An 8,380-nucleotide genomic window follows, 5' to 3' on the forward strand; every position below is an offset into this window, starting at 1 on the left:
GAGGATTTTTACATCCAGGTTCATGAGGGATATTGGTCTATAATTTTCTTTTCTTGTGGTGTCTTTACCTGGTTTTGGTATCAGGGGCATGGTGGCTTCATAGAATGAGTATCGGAGTATTCCGTCCTATTCTATGCTCTGAAATACCTTTAGTAGTAGTGGTGTTAACTTCTCTCTGAAATTTTGGTAGAACTCTGCAGTGAAGCCTTCTGGACCCGGGCTTTTTTTTGCTGGGAATTTTTTGATTACCTTTTCAATCTCTTGTTTTGTTATGGCTCTATTTAGTTGTTCTACCTCTCTTTGTGTTAGTTTAGGTGTTAGTTTAGGTAGGTAGTGTGTTTCTAGGAATTCATCCATTTCTTCTAGGTTTTCAAATTTGTTAGAGTACAATTTTTCATAGTAATCTGATATGATTTTTTTAATTTCAGTTGGGTCTATTGTTATATCACCCATCTCATTTCTTATTCAGGTTATTTTCTTCCTCTCTTGTTTTTCTTTTGTCAGTTTGGCCAGTGGTTTATCAGTTTTGTTGATTTTTCAAAAAATCAGCTTTTGCTCTTGTTAATTCTTTCAATTGTTTTTCTGTTTCATTTAGTTCAACTCTAATTTTTATTGTGTGTTTTCTTCTGGTGCCTGAGGGTTTCTTTTGTTGCTCTCTTTTCTATTTATTCAAGTTGCAGGGATAATTCTTTGATTTTGCCCTTTCTTCTTTTTGCATGTGTGCATTTATTGATATAAATTGTCCTCTGAGCACTGCTTTTGCTGTGTCCCAAAGGTTCTGATGGGAAGTGTTTTCATGCTCATTGGATTCTATGAGTTTCTTTATTCCATCCTTAATGTCTTCTATAATCCAGTCTTCTTTGAGCAGGGTATTGTTCAGTTTCCAAGTGTTTGATTTCTTTTCCCTGCTTTTCCTGTTATTGATTTCCACTTTTATGGCCTTATGGTCAGAGAAGATGCTTTGTAATATTTCAATATTTTGGATTCTGCTAAGGCTTCCTTTATGACCTAACATGTAGTCTATTCTCGAGAATGTTCCATGTGCACTAGAAAAGAAAGTATACTTGTTTGCTGTTGGGTGGAGTGTTCTGTATATGTCTGTGAGGTCAAGTTGGTTGATTGTGGCATTTAGATCTTCCGTGTCTTTATTGAGCTTCTTTCTGGATGTCCTGTCCTTCACCAAAAGTGGTGTGTTGAAGTCTCCTACTATTATTGTGGAGCTGTCTATCTCACTTTTCAATGCTGATAGAGTTTATTTTATGTATCTTGCAGCCCTGTCATTGGGTGTATAGATATTTAATATGGTTATATCTTCTTGGTGTATTGTCCCTTTAATCATTATATAGTGTCCTTCCTTATCCTTTCTGATGGATTTAACTTTAAAGTCTATTTTGTCAGAAATTAATATTGCCACTCCTGCCCTTTTTTGATTGTTGTTTGCTTGATATATTTTTTTCCATCCTTTGAGTTTTAGTTTGTTTGTGTCTCTAAGTCTAAGGTGTGTCTCTTGTAGGCAGCATATAGACGGATCCTGTTTTTTAATCCATTCTGTCTCTTTATTGGTATTTTGGATAGGTATGAATTTAGTGCTATCATTTTGTGTGTTGTTGACAGTTTCTTTTTCCCACTTAATTTTATGTGCTGAGTTGATTATCTTTATATATTGTCCTTTCCTTATATATGTTGTTGATTTTGTTTGTGCTGAGTCTTTTTTTTTTTTTTTTTGTATTTCATTTTGATGAGTAGGGTAGTTTGTCTCCTTTGTGGTTACCTAATTATTTACCCCTGTTTTTCTAAATTTAAACCTAACTTTTATTTCTTTGTATCGCCGTATCTTCCTCTCCATATGGAAGGTGTATGAATACATTTCTTAGTCCCTATTTAGTATTTCAATGTTATCTTCTTTTATATAATAACATGGCTGTTACCCTGTTTTGAGCTTTATTTGTTTTTTTTTATTCTTGCTTTTTTTTTTTTTTTTTGGATTTCCCTGTCTGGCCTGACTTCTGGTTGCTCTGCCCAGCATTCTAAACTTGGGTTGATACCTGATATTATTGATTTTCTAACCAAAGCACTCCCTTTAGTATTTCTTGTAGTTTTGGTTTGGTTTTTAAGAATTCCCTAAACTTGTGTTTATTTGGAAATGTCTTAATTTCACCTTCACATTTAAGAGACAGTTTTGCTGGATATATGATTCTTGGCAGGCAATTTTTTTCCTTCAGTTTTTTAAATATGTCATCTCATTGCCTTCTTGCCTGCATGGTTTCTGCCGAGTAGTCCGAGCTTATTCTTATTGGCTCTCCTTTGTAGGTGACTTTTCGTTTATCCCTTGCTGCTCTTATAATTCTCTCTTTATCTTTGGTTTTGGCAAGTTTGATTATAATATGTCTTGGTGACTTTCTTTTAACATCTACCTTATGTGGAGTTTGATAAGCATCTTGGATAGATATTTTTTCATCTTTCATGATATCAGGGAAGTTTTCTGCCAACAAGTCTTTAAGAATTTTCTCTGTATTTTTCTGTTATCCCTCCTTGTTCTGGTATTTCAAACACTTGTAGGTTATTTCTCTTGATAGAGTCCCACATGATTCTTAAGGTTTCTTCATTTTTTGATATTCTTTTACCTGATTTTTCTTCAGATATATTAGTTCCAAGTGATTTATCTTCGAGTTCAGAAATTCTAGCTTCTACTCCTCTGACTTTCTATTGAGTTGTCTACTTTATAATTTTATTGTTAATCTTCTGAATTTCTGATTGCTGTCTGTCTATAGATTTTTCTAGCTTATTAAATTTTTCATTACATTCCTGAATAATCTTTCTAAGTTCTTTATCTGTGTGTTCCTGGCTTGTTCTGTGTATTGCCTCATTTCCTCCCTGATGTCTTGAAGGATTCCGTATGTTAAACTTTTGTATTCTGGCTCTGGTAATTCCAGGAATGCACTTTCATCTAGAAGATCCCTGGATTGTTTGTTTTAAGAGCCCGTTGAGGTGATCATGATCTGTTTCTTTATGTGATTTGATATTAACTTTTGTCTCCAAGCCACCTGTAAGTTATTGTATTAGTTTATGCTTGCTTACTGTGTTGTAGCTGCTTGCTTTGCTTTGTTTTGGTATGCCCCTATGGGTTGCTTGAGTGAGCTAGCTTGATTATTTTTGCCTTTGGAGCTCTGACGTCCTGTCCTCAGATAGCTAGGGCTGTTATCAGGTATATCAGTCTAGGAGTCCATTCAGCTTTCTTGTATGAATTCAGCTCAGGTTTCCAGGTAGCTGTTCATCAAGTGTGTGGTACCTGCTCTGTCCTACAGTCTTAGAGGGGCAGGGGTGATTAGCGTATATACCAGTATCTGATTGTAGCAGTATCTGATTGTAGCAGTTTGTGGAGCTAGCAAATTATCTTTTCCCCCAATTGCAAATTTTTTCCTTCCCCAAGGCTAGTGGGATGGCTCTAGGCGGTCAACCAGGCCTATCTCAGGCCCAGGGAGTTCAACCACTGAAGCTGGCTTGGGGATGGGGGGCGTGGAAAAACATATGCAAGTACTTAGCTTTTGCTGGGAGCGCCGTTCTTCTCTGGTTCCAGAGGTGTGAGTAGGCTGTGTGGCTGGCTGCTTCTCCCTGAGGAAACTGCGGCTGGACACTAGTATCAGCCCACAACTGCAGCTCCAGGAATGGTGCCTGAGGGCTCCTGGTGATTCAGGTCCAGTAACTCCACTTCTGAACCGTCTCTTCCTCCCCAGGCCTTAGTTCATTTTCTAAGCTTGCCTTTGAAGCTCAGAGCTCCCAGCTTATTACAAATATACTTGTTTCATCTTTTTTTTCTGGTCTTTGTTGTAAAGAGGGCTTGCTGGAAGCGTCTGTCTATTCTGCCGTCTTGGCCTCGCCTCCTTAAAATGTCGCCCTTTACCTCTCCTTGAAAGATATGTCAAGCCTTGAGCTCATTCTGCAAGTGTCTAGGATTCTGAACCACTCTTCTGCTCCTCTCAAATTATCTTGAAGCATCCAGTTTCTTCAGGATCCTGTTTTGTGTTTTCTGACATGATAGCTAAATATTTTGGTAACTTTATCCTTACAGTATTAATGGGTGAAAAATTTCCTTATCGATACCCTCCACCCCTTCATTTGTTAGGTGGAAGGCAACCATTTCCTCAAAGAATTCTTAGGGCAGCATGTGGTTGAAATATACTTTCATGTGTATTTAGACTTTATGGATATTCTGTTGTCATCAAATCCATTCCTACTCATAGCAACCCTTTAGGACAGAGTAGCACTGCCCCATTCTGTTTCCAAGGAGCAGCTGGTGGATTTGAGCTTCCAACCTTTTGGTTAACAGCAGAGCACTTAACCACTGCACCACTAGGGCTCCAGCCTTTATGGATAGAAGCATGATATCCAGGATGAAAGTACTCATGGGCCTACTAAATTCTTCTTTTCACAGACAATAGCCAAGGATTCAAATGGTGAATCAACTGAAAATTATATTATCAGGACATCAGAGGTGCTTAGTGCAGCAAAAAGAAGGCACAGTGAGGTTCTATTAGCTGCATGGAAGGGTTGATGTACAGTCTTGTAGTAAACAAATTACATTTAGTCTACTCAGCTCCAGAGTAGCCCCAGAAACGTTGTGTTTCAGAAAGTCAAGATTTTGTTATTAATCAGAAAGAGCTATTGAGAAATGATGACATTTTCTTGTGAGGAAGCATAAACATAGCTCCATAAATTAAACTCTCTCTCGATTAGAATCATGGTTTTCAAACTGTGCTTTGAGGAGATTCTCTGGAGCAACTTTGGGGAGAGCACTGAGTCAGTGGGCTCAGCATTCCCTCTTGTTTCAAGAAGAGGATCTCTGCTAATATTCATTAAATTCACTTACGTCTTTGAGAAAAAAAGGGATAAGAGATTAAAAGGCAGAAAAATTTCTGAAGATAATCGGACATTTTTTTTTTTAACCTCAAATTCCCTTCTGAGTCTTTTCGTGAAGATATTGAGGACTACCAACATTGGAGTTATCTTGACGTAAGCAAGCTTTTCTGTGTTCCTGAAAACACACTGTAGAGGAGGAAGCCCCTATGCCTTTTAAAAGCCTTGCATTAGGGGATCATAGCTTAATGTCTCTAATCAGAGCACCCAAATTCATTTTCTTTAATCCAAATCATCTGATTTATGTCATTCCAATTCATCATATATTGATTGTGTACTATGGTGTGCAAGCTGCTAAACTGCATGCCAAGATGGTCATGAAAGGAAAGTCTTTCTCCTAGTTTTAGAGCAGTTTTAATCTTTTAGAGGATTTTGTCCAGCTTTCTCATTGTCAAGGGCAGAAGTAAAAAAACAGGGCCCCAGAATTACAGTGCACCTGGTAATGCTACCCCCCTCTCCCTCATGCCAGGCTTCTCTGCCTTAATTCACTAAGGAGATCATTTGGACTATCTCCACCCTGCTTTACATCTCCTTTAATGTTAACTGCGATAAGAAGCCCATCTTACATGTCATTCCTCATGACCTGTACTCCCATCCTTTGTATATCTCCTAATCTGACTCCTTTTCATTCCCCCTCTTAGTTCCTAAACCCTGTGTCTGTGCCTTCTGGAACTCATGCAGAGAATGAGTCAGTAGAACAGTCTCCTGTAACTACAAACTTTCTCTCTGTGTTATATTCACCTTTGTTCTTTGAGTAAAGTTTTGAAACCTGACTCTCCCCTGAGGACACCGCATCCACTAAAGTCCTCTACTGTTGTATTTCTTTTTTTACAATACACCTTAAACCTCACATGCTTTCAGTTGGGTTAAGTATTCTCATGGCTCCTCGTGCTGCTTTCAGAATTTTGCCCCTCCTTCCTTCCTAAAACTCTTTAGTTTTGAAACACATACCTCCAGATCATACTACCCTCTCCTCTTGTTGGGATCATCTATAAACTCTTGGGCTCAATCCTTGTTCGATGAAGGTTTTAGAAACTGGCTCAGTGTCATTCTTTCGAATACTAATCGTAGTATAAAACCAAAACCTGTTGCCATCGAGTCGGTTCCTATAAGACAGAGTAGAACTGCTCCATAGAGTTTCCATCTGATCTGCCAACCTTTTGGTTAGCAGCCATAGCACTTAATCACTACATCACCAGGGTTTCCAATCCTAGTATACTCCTTGGTAATTTCAATAGCTCCAATGATCCATTCAATATCCTAGACTTTCAGTGCCTTCACCTCCTGTCCTCAGTCACTCATTCCCATTGTCATCCCTGAGACCTTATCACTGCCATTACCCACACCTCACCCACAATCTCAACTTCTGTCTGCTTAAGCCACTCCCTCTCCATCTTGACTCAGACAAGTCTTTAACCCTACTATAGTCTACAGTTCATTAATTCTATCACTTTTTTACTGTCTCTCACCCTCTCATGGTATCACTTCTGTCCTTACCTACCAAATTCCATGGCGCTTCGTGACTATCACTCTCTTGCATCCATTTTCTAGTTCCTTGACCCTCTCTTGCTTCTTTAAACACATCAAGTATGCCCTAGCTTCAGGGACTTTGCATTTCTCCTGATTTCAATGCTTGCCTCTTGAATAGTCACGTTATACTCCCTCACTGTTCTTAGGCATCTGCTCAGATGTCATCTTTTCATAGAGTTCTTCCCTAAACTCCTTATATAAAATAGCACCCACTTCTTACAGTCCCTATTCTCTTTACACTGCTTTCCATTTTCTCCGTGGCATAGCGTATCACCAGTTGGCATATTATGAATTTATTAGTGTATTGCATGCCTCTTTACTAGACAGTCTCAGTTTCGTTCACTTGTATATCCCTAGAACTTAGAACGTTGCCTGGCATATTGTAGGTGCTCGAATAATGCTCCAATCACTGGGTGAGCAAATGACGGGAGATATATACACAGGCAAACATATACACGCAAAGCACATGCCTGCAAATCTAAACACAATAACCATATCCACCGCTGGATGGTTGAATATTCCTTATTCCCACTGGCTGTCCAAATCTAAGATTCCCAGTTGATACGTTCAGTCCTGTCTTTTAACAATAAATCCTAACTTTGTGACTGTTTTTGAACTTAAATGACTGAAACAGAATTCTAACACTAGAGGAATATATCATGAATTTATTGTAGAGTTTTCTGGAATTTAAGGCCAGAAAGTAAAGCAGGGAATACTTGTTTAACAAAGTATAACCCTTGGCTTTAATTCACAAACTTCATCCTTTTATACATTTTATATTTTTAAAAGTTTCATTTCTTTGCTATTATATCTTTTTGTTCCTAACTATGTATGGACTATGAATGGGAAATGAAGTAAAAGGGAATAAATTCCTAAAATTCTACTTTTATCTCTTTTGATTTCCTTATTGGCAAAGTATTATCTAGTCAAGAAAGACATCCTCCAGAAGCCTTTTGGGTGGTGTTCTTTGTTACAGGAAATCTTTTATTTCATTCCAGCAAAGAAATGAACCAATTTGATATGATCCTTTTATCCCAGAGAAAAGGGCACAACTTCTTTATTTTCAAGGTTGTGCATGTTTTTTTAACTGTAAAACATACTCCACTATTGAAGCTATAATTATATGCACTTGTCAATCAATCTTAACCTACTACACTATGGTTATGGCATTTTATCTAAAAAGAGAAGGATTAAAGGCTTTGAGTGAAATGAAAGGTACACACAGTCAGGGAAGTATAATGCATGTCATTAGCTATCTGGGAAGAGAGAAATGGACAGAGACAGATTACCAATATTAGATTTCTCACAGGCATTAAAGAAGTATTTAAGGCTACCTACAAAATAATGTTAGGGAATTTGACACTTTGATTCTCATTTTGTTCTCTTGGCAATTATTTAAAAGAGCTCCTTCATCCAGCAGCTACATAAATCAAATTTGAAAGGGATAATATTTTAAAGTGAGATTAAGAAAAGAAAAGACAAAAATCTCATTTTAACGTAAGTGCTATGGCACAACTTCAGGAGAGGATTTTAAATGTTATTTTCTTCAAATGCATTTTATTTCTCTGGATACAGTTTTTACAGTGCCTAGGATATCTGGAATTATTTTAAAATACATTTGCTGCCCTTTGGGTTTCTGAGCAGCACCGTAGCAGTCAGGAAGGAAAAGTAACTTAGAGAAGGCAGCAGAAAGGAAGCTAAGACTAAAGTGGTTAATACATTTTCTAAGAAAGATTGGTATGATGTGAAGCAAAACTATGTTCACCATAAAAAATATTGGAAAGTCATGAGTCATAAGAACTGAAGTGCCAGAACTGTGCCTGATGGCCTCAAGGAGTATCTTTTTGAAGTGAGCCTTGCTGATCTGCAGAACAATGAAATTGCATTTAGAAAATCAAAGATAATTACTAAAGATGTCCTGGGCAAAAGCTGTAAC

Source organism: Elephas maximus, chromosome 2 (assembly GCF_024166365.1).
Source record: "Elephas maximus indicus isolate mEleMax1 chromosome 2, mEleMax1 primary haplotype, whole genome shotgun sequence".
Lineage (NCBI taxonomy): Eukaryota > Metazoa > Chordata > Mammalia > Proboscidea > Elephantidae > Elephas > Elephas maximus.